We start from the raw sequence: 9394 nt of genomic DNA, 5'->3' as shown, positions 1-9394 counted from the left end.
TTTTTTTTTCCTTTTCCCTTACTACCTTTAAAACCACATCTTCTTTATCCAGCCTCCAACTGATGGGAAATTGGGCCAGTTCCAAGTTTTAGCTATTATACTCTAAACATGTTTCTTAAATCACGTTATTAGAAAATAATCATAGGGAAATAGTTTAATGTATTGAGCTGAAAAAGGAAAATGGAACCCTAGAAAGCCTTGAACAACTATTCACATCTTTGGTATTTGTTTTCAAACGAATAGGCAGTCTAGTAACCCTGTAGTTTTAATAGTCTGAACCTATGATCTATTTTTCTTTTATAAATGACAAAAGCATTAATACTGTATTGTCTAGTAACCCTGTAGTTTTAATAGTCTGAACCTATGATCTATTTTTCTTTTATAAATAACAGAAGCATTAATACTGTATTAGAAGAATGAAATGTAGCATATGTTGGAAAACAAGTGTTGCTTCTAGGATTAAAAAAATTCTTGATAATAGAAAATGTGCTTGATAACATTATAAAATTTGGTGGAACTAACTGAAAGTCCTCTATAGAGAACCGTAGTATCTCAGGTTTGTTCAAGGAGATCTGTGATTCTTGTGGGACATTTTGGCTCTCTTCCCTTCCCTCTGAGATAATTCAGTAGTTTACACTCTGTGTATCAGTGCCTTCTGATGAACTGTGCTAACTCATATGCCTGGATCATGCTCCATCTTATTGCAGTATCTGAAGAGCCACCTCCAGGAAGAGCTACCCACTGCTGGACTCAGTCATCCCCAAGATCTTTGCCATTCTGGAAATTCTGGACTTGTGGCTTGCTGGTGTATCTATCCCTGTACAAATCCCCCTGCTACTTGTCCACCACTTTATTTCCATATCATTCTCAATTTGAAATTTCATCAGCAACAGAGAAGTATTTGTCACTAATACAAAAGTGATTTTAGACTTCTTGTTCTTTAGGGTGGTGTAACATAAAACACAGTTTGATAACCTGCTGTAAATACAGACACACATCCAACCATCATCCCTCCAGGTCAAGAAGTGAAGCGGGACCAGCCCAAGGAAATGCCTCATTCCCATTGCCCAGTCACTACTTTCTCCATTGACCAAGCATAGATGAGGCCAATACCTTTGGAGAGAAGTGAAAAATGTGAGCTCCTCTACTTTTATCTCAGAAAATCATAAAAATAAAGGACCATGTGAAACAAATGGCAGCCCTCTCCACAAGAACAAGGAGACCCTGGACTGATGTGCAGCAGCCCCTAATGCAAGGGTGTGATCACCCAGCAGGTGTAAGCTGGCCCCACATTTTGCTTCCCCGTGGCAGGGGTCATAGGAGATGAGAAGCAACCAGTGGTTCCAATCCTGCAAAAGGACAATGAAGAAGAGAGATGGGAGAAACCAGACACCATGACTGCTGGCATTAAGTCCAATAGCCCCCTCCAACCACTGTTCTGAAGACTAAATCCAGGTGAGTTCCTCATCTACCAGCAGAAGTAAAGACCTGCCTTGGCTTGGACAGTGACAGCGATCTGGGGAAATGGAGGAACCTGTGGTGCTGTAAGTGCACCTCCAAAACCCATAGGTACTAAGTCTGGCAGAGAAAGTCATGACTGAATGGATCCCAAGACTGCAGATCTTGAAAAGAAACTACTCATTCAGTAATTTTTCTTTGACCCAATATTTTTGATTTTGTTATATTGTATTATTTTTATTTTTATTTTTTTATTTTTGGTACTGGGGATTGAACTTGGGTCCTTGCGCTTGCAAGGCAGGCCACTGAACCACTGAGCTAAATCCCCGGCCCCTACTATTATTTTTATCTGTTTCATTTTTTTGAAGGATGGAGTTTGACTTTTTATGTCCTTGCCTTTTTCTTTAATAATTTCTTTTATATCCTTTATTCTTTTTGCTACAGATTTTTCTTTCTTACCTTTATGTTATGTCTGTTAATGTTTCTTCTTTCTTTTCAATTTTTTTCTAGCAATTGTTCCTGATAACTATTAATTTTTTACTCCTCAATAGAAGCCCCTGTACAATTTTTCTCTCCTCCTTTTCCTATCCATTGAATTTTGTTTTCTACATTCAGTGGTTCCCCATCTGCTCTGTCTTTTTAGTGTAACTTCTAAGCTTTATGAATCTGTAGGTAGCTAGTTAACTTTATGCTATTGCTTTTTCATGGTGTTCTATTGTTAAAAGTGGTAAACTTATTTCATTTAATAGATATTTGCAGTAGGTGAATAATAAATAAGTATTTTGTTTGTCCTAAGGTTCATACTATAATTATAGATCTCTCCTCTGTGGTTAAGGGTAGCAGTTTATTTGTTCTTAGGGTTTTGACATTATAATTTATGCTGATTTTATAACTACAAGCAAGCTAACATAGCTTTTGCTTGTAATTGTTTTTCTTGGGATATCAATATCTGGATTACTTTAGGATCATCAGCAATACTGTTGACTACTTCTGGAAAACTCTGTGTTGGGCCAAATAAGCTACAACCTCCTAGCTAAGTGAAAGGAGGTAGCTGAATACAGGGACAGAGAAAATGGCAAATATTTGGCCACACGCAGCAGACACAATGAACAGTATGTGTTCACTTAAGAGGTCTCCATACTAGAAACAAAGTTTTATACTACAATCAACCCACAAGCCTCAAAAAGACTAACACAAAAAAAAATATGAGAAGACAACAAAATGCCTTGAAAAACTTCCAACTCCCCCAGAACTAATCCATGTTGCTGTGACCTGCACAGCATAGATTCCAAAGCTGGGGAGAGTGGTGGGAGATGAAGAAAAAATGACTAAGAGACCAAGATTATTCTTGAAATTTGAGACCAGGTGGAATCATAGCTTGTTGGGAGCACCACGAACTCTTTATAGTGGAAGGCAGGAAGAGAAGGTGGAGCAAATAGTGCTATGTGACCTAAGAGGCCTAAGCAGACATAGTGTGACTGTTTCCTGGTGAGACACTCACAGGAAGAGTACAGGGAAGGATGCAGAATGTCTCCTGGGGCTGTGCCATCCAGGGTCTACAGTATGAGTCAAGCAGACACTCTCTAACCTACGGAGCAGAAGGAAAGAAAGGACCATCCTCAGGCTTGGCCCATGGCATCTCCCCCTTTTCTTATTTGTAACTTGAGGTGACTCCAATGTTTTCCCAGTGTGAGGTGGAGAAGTTATTGCTGGAATATTCTCAGCAGACTAGAAACAAGACAATAGGTATAATCGAGGCAATTAAGAGTTCAAGCACCCCAACTTTAGTGCGCCTGCTATTATTGAAAGGATTGAACCCATTGAGGAGGTCCAGCCCTGTCCGAGCAGCTTGATCTGGGGTAAGACTCTGGACCTCTGCATGTTGTATGTCTAGAATTTGTTTGTGTAAAATATTGTAAATCCAGACTGAAGTTGGCATGGTGGAAAATACCCATGAGATGAGCAACAGCCTTCTCCCGGGGCCATGTTGTCACACTATATTTTAGAGCTGTAACACAAATGTGTTTAAATTCAGCATGGCAGTGAGGCCCTTGATGGAACTGAAGGGATTTTGCTTGTGTTCCTATCTCGAGATCTGCTGCCTCCAGTGCTTCAAGTTGTATCTGAATCTTGGAGTCAATGTCCTCCTGAGTTTCTAAGGCATAGGAGGTATGTTTTGCCAGTTGGTTGACAAAATGAGTTGTCTGGATGGCTTCGGCCAAAGCCACAGAGGCATCCACAGTGGAGGTAAGAAGAGTGACCAGAGATACAATACCCAGGATGATGAGTCCAACCATCCATCAGGGACCTTTCAATTGATTTATTGATTTTCTATCTCTTTTAGTACTTGGAACCCTCTGTCATTATACCATGGTCCAGAAAGATTAGTGGGAATCATGACAAAAGAGGGACGATACAACCAAGTAGCACACTTGGTAAGGCTGCAGTTGGTACAGGTAACATTAAAAGTACCACCAATGGGGCCAGGCATGGTGCCACATACCTGTAATCCCAGAACTTAGGAGGGTGAGGCAGGAGGATCACTGTGAGTTAGAGACCAGCCTGGGCTACATAGTGAGTTCCAGGTCAGTCTCAACTACATAGTGAGACCCTGTCTCAAAAAAAAAAAAAAGTACCATCAATGTACTTGGTAATATTAGTGAACCCATTAAGGAAAACACAGGGTGCCTACATACAAGTGCATCCCCAATGACTGGCAGTTCCCACAGGTTTTTAAGGCTATAGCTAGATTGCATTATTTTACCAGTACATGCAGCAAGCCTCCCTGGGCCAGGATGCCTGAATAATGATTAATTTCAAGAGAAGTAACTGGAAAGAATCCATTGTAACCTACCAGCACATGAAAGCACTCCAAAAATTGCACAGGATGTATATGAATCTGATTGATATGGGAGGAACAACAGTCAGCCCATGACACTGCACCTTTGAATGGAACAGTGGTCATTCTATTGTGGCAGGGATGAGTAGAAAAAGATGTATTTGATGGACTCATGTTGACCAACTTAAAAGTTTTGTGAAGAAGGATTTAATCTCTTTCTAGGCCAGATTCATTCTTCACACAATGGTGGACTTTTCTCTAGTCCAAAGGGGCAAGCAGAATTGACTAGACCCCAGACACAGGAAGTGATGCCACTATGCCTGTATAATCAAAGGTGGTGTGGCTGAGAGAAATATGCCCATCTGGCCTCCCCTTAATTGGGCAGGCACATTGGTGAATACGGGAATAGGAGCTGGCATTTCCCAGGGTACAACATGAGCCAACAGTGGAGTCAGGGAAATGAATCCAATACTGTTTGGCATCTGTGCCTCCTACCTGAGTGGAAACCAAGGCCATCATAGTAAGGACTACGACACCAGGGCCTGAGGGACCTCCCGTATCCATTACCATTTTTTGAGCATCTTTTGCTAATTTATTGATCTAACTGCATGTGGGATAGGTCACTGCTTGCACTTAATGTGACAGGAGCTTGACACGGCATCTTCATCTGAGATGACAATATCAGCTTTCTGAACAGTCGAATCAACTGTATCTCTGGGTTTGATGCCATCACACAGCTGCACCAGTCAAGTTAGCACCCAGACAGGGAAATCAGCAACTTTTGGAAAGATACAAATGAATCCTCTTCCCCACATAAGCACAGGACTTGGTCCATACCACGGAGAAGTGGCTGGGTCCTTCCAGTAAGCAGATTAATGCTTTGATTGGTGACAAGAAACAAAGTGATCCTCTGCTGCTGTAAGGGTTTATCTAATGCTATTTAAAAGTTTAAGGTATATAATGCCAGATTTACTATAGTAGAGGGTGTGGGCTTATAAGAACTAGGGAGAACTCCCCGTTTTTGTTTGTGTAACATAGTTTTAAGGGTGAGATCAGCATGTTCAATGATTGCTAGACCCTGAAGGTTATAAGGAATACCTGTAGGGAGGAAAATGCAAAAGGTTGGCTAAAAGAGTCTAAAGGGAGCACTAGGGTAAACAGGACCATTATCAGTTTTGATCGCCTTTGGACAACCAAGCACCAAAAAGGCACGAAGACAGTGATCACTGACATGTTGGGCAGCCTCGCCTGGCTGAGTGGAAGCAAAGATCACAGAGGAAGAAGTGTCAACAGAAACATGAATGTATCTGAGGGGACCAAACTCAAGCACATGGGTCGCACCCATCTGCAGAGGTCACGAGGGTGCAGGTCTCTAGGACTGACACCTTGGACTGGTGACAGAATACGAAGCACGGGGCGGGGGGGGCGGCTAACATTGCCACACGAGGTTCTCGAGAAATAGGAAACGTTGCTAGGGTGGAAGCGTTTTGGTGAAAAACAGAATGTGAGGTGGTGGCCTGTTGAAGGGCAAGCGTAAGAGGCTGAGGAAGCAAAAAAGCAATAAGATCATAAACAGTGTCATTTCCCTGACACAATGGCCCAGGGAGGGAAGACTGTGAATGAACATGTGAGATGAAATAAGGGAAAGCGCGGCATCTCACAAGGTCTCTCAGATGATGAAAAAGCTGAAAGCAAACTGCACTGGTAGTGGAAGAAAGGGTAGCAGTTTCTGTTTTCTGGACTGGGCCCACTATATAAGCACTGACCGAGTACAAATTAAAAATGACTGAAGCAAAATCCTTAAGCTGGGCAGATGTAAAGCCAGTATCTTGAGATCTATTCTCATTTGAGGAATGATATCGTACAAATCCATTAGAGGAGCCATCTCTGAAAACAGTAATGGCTCCTTCCAAAGGCAACAACTGGACTATCTTAGGGAAAATGAAAAGAGTAGGGTATGCAAATTATAAAATCTTGTCCAAAGATGGATGACTGTCAGTCTGTCCAGGAAAGGAGGCTAAGGAAGTCTGCCAATCTTTGGAAAACTACCAAAGCCATCACTGTTGTAGGGAATAAGGTATAATGAGTACATGAAGTTCTTGTACCAGCAACTGGAGACAGCATCATCATCCATGGCCTATCACGGTAGCCAAAAATAAATGTTTACAGTCAGGAGGAAAAAGAGGTACGGTAAAAATACAGTGGCCAATAATGAAAGGACAAAGGGATCATGGAAGGACTTGGAAAATTCAGGCTGCATGGTCTTATTGATTGCATGGAGATCCTGTAGGAGGTGCCGTTTTCCTGATTTCTTTTCTCTTTATCACAAAAATCAGAGTATTCTGAGGACTACTGGAGGGATCAATATGACCAGCTCATAATTGTTCCTCTATAAACTGGTATGTAGCTAGGAGTTTCTCCTGTGGTAAAGGCTACTGGTTAACCCAGACCAGATCATCTGACAGCTATATGATGGATTTGGCTGCGAGTCAGGGCAGAGAACTGACCAGTGGCCCTAGGAAAAATGTGAGTAGCCCAAAACATGACAGTCCAGTTTTTGACAGGGTATGACAGGCTCTTTCCTTCCCTGACCATAACCTCCCATGCCCATGTGGGGATTGAATCCCTGATTCAACAGTTGTGAAAATAAAAGAGAGTTAGAATTCACCAGTATGTTTCCCATAGCACTTAAGACATTCCAGCCTCACAAATTTACTGGTATGGTGGGTAATGCAAAAGGCTGGAAAGTGCCTTGATAGCCCTGCATCAATCCACTGTAACAATTTTGAACTCTAGGCTGGGTGTTGTATCTGTTCCACCCCCTGTAACTGGATATGAACTTGGTCCAGTGGCCAATGATGGAAACTAATCATTGACACATTCAATCCAGTGTCCAGTAATCTTCTAAAAGTTTTTCTGTCAATAGTGACATTGTATTCTGGTCTTTCATCTTTTTAGTGACCCAATAAGCATCAGAAGAATCAAAACCTCTTGGGCCTCTATAATCAGCTGTAATGGCCTTTGTAAGCTGAGTGCCCCTAGCCACAGGCAAAATTAACAACGGGCAATCCTAGTCTCCCTAAGGTTATGAAAAAACTATTGGGAGAGAAAGCCATATTTTTTTTTCTCCCACATGGTCAACATCTATGACTCCTGCAATGACTTATAGCCCTTTAAAGGTAGTATTGCTATATCCCAGCAATAAATCTGACAGTGCCTTCCAGTGCACTCCTGCAGTGAGTGCTTGAGGACCCATGAGGAACTGGGGTCCAGTCCAGTGCTCGCTGGGGTTGCTCAGAGAAGCTCTGAGACATGTTGGAGGCTGGCCAGAATGGCTGAGGCGGAATAAACAAGCACACCTGCACTGTTGGATGGGGCAGGGGCTGGCCCTGCTGAGCATTCCTGGAACTCAGTGGCCATCAGCATCTGTCTTAGACTTGCATTCACTCATCCACTGGTACCCCCTCCTGCATTTGGGGCACAAGGAGTAGGCTTCATGCCTCTCAGGGGAAATCTACTATTGTCCCTCACCAGGTTGGGCAAGGTATGTGGTGACCAGCCCCTTTTCTTCCAATCTCCAGTCATGTATCCCTTCTTTCCCCTTGAAAACAAGCTCCATCATTTTGGGGCTTGTCTGAGGCCATAAAGAGGCTCTAAGGTGGCCTCCTGCACACAGGAGGGAGCCTGTGTCAGCATATGATCTAATAATATCTTCTGGGAGACTTGTTTTTGTGAAGGCCCCTTTACACCATTTATTTGCATTTTCAAAAGCCACTTGTTTAACAACCACCTGTCCCGCTTCATAATGATGTATAATGTGGGAGGCCACCTGTAAAAGCCAACTGACAAAATCTTGGACAGGCTCATCAGGACCCTGTCTGATAGCAGTTGTACCCATGTTTTTCCCCTTTCAATGGGAGCTCTCTTCAAGCTTGCAGGGCCGAGAGCTGCATCTGATCGTAAGCTGGTGGGACATAAGTCAGCTGGTTAACCAGAGCCTCCTGATTACCCTCTCCAAAGAGCCTGTCCATAGTAGTGGGAACCGTGTGCTGCCAGTTGCATGTGGTTTGTTCTGCACACTGTTTAACATACACAGACTTCCACAACAAGTAATCACTGGTGGACAAGCAAGCCTCAGCCAGGGCTTTGTAATCATCTGGGGGCATAGGCATAGCAACTACCGCCTCCAGCAACCCATAGAATAAGGAACCATGGGCCCATAGGTGGCCATTTTTAACTCTTTTAAAGTTTTAAGAAGAATGATTCATGTTGTCTCAGCCTCTGTCCTGGGTTATTTGGGTAGAGAACCTCTAGGATGTGGTATATTCTAGGACTCAAATCTTCCAAGGCTCCCACTTGATCGTGAGCTTGCTGCTGGGCCATCTGTAGGGGGAAAGCGGGCCTATAAGCAATGTGGACACCTGCGGCATGGCTAAAGTGCCCTTTAAGAAAGTACAGTGGGCCGCTTTGGATTTCACCCCAAGTAGCATGATGGAGTCCAATTTTGCTTGCTGTGGTGCAGAAATGAAAAGACCAGCCAGAGCTGCAAGCCCTGACTCATTCTCTGCATCAGAGTCTGCCTTGTCTCCAGGGTCCTGAGGAGCAATCAGAAAACTCAGAGGAGGGCTCCTGGGTTGGGGCTGCAGGCTTCACCTGGGCCAACAGTTCCATTAGCCCCTCTGCCCCCTCATTAGCCTCAAACCGCCTGGAGGCAGCTTTCATTTTCTCATAACCCTTAACTGTCTGTTTAAGGTATGACACCATTTTCGGTGCTGCGTCATCAATGGCACATTCCATTGCAGGATGGGCATCCAAACACTCATTAACCAATGACCACAAAGAAAAGGTAAAGATGGGAAACTTGTCCGGACCCTCAGCAGTGTAAGGGTCTGAAGCCAGGGAGAGAGGAGGGAGATGAAGAAAAGATGACCAAGAGACCCAGATTATTCTTGAAGTTTGAGACCAGGTGGAACCATAGCTTGTCCGGAGCCAGCGGCCACCTGCAGCCCCTGACGCTATTTATTTATGGTGGAAGGCAAACAGGAAGAGAAGGCAGGGCAAATGGTGCTGCATGACCTATGTGGCCTAGGCGTAATA

Source organism: Fukomys damarensis, unplaced genomic scaffold, assembly GCF_012274545.1.
Source record: "Fukomys damarensis isolate Sample0158 unplaced genomic scaffold, DMR_v1.0_HiC HiC_scaffold_73851, whole genome shotgun sequence".
Classification (NCBI taxonomy): Eukaryota; Metazoa; Chordata; class Mammalia; order Rodentia; family Bathyergidae; genus Fukomys; species Fukomys damarensis.
This window is presented reverse-complemented; position numbering follows the sequence as displayed.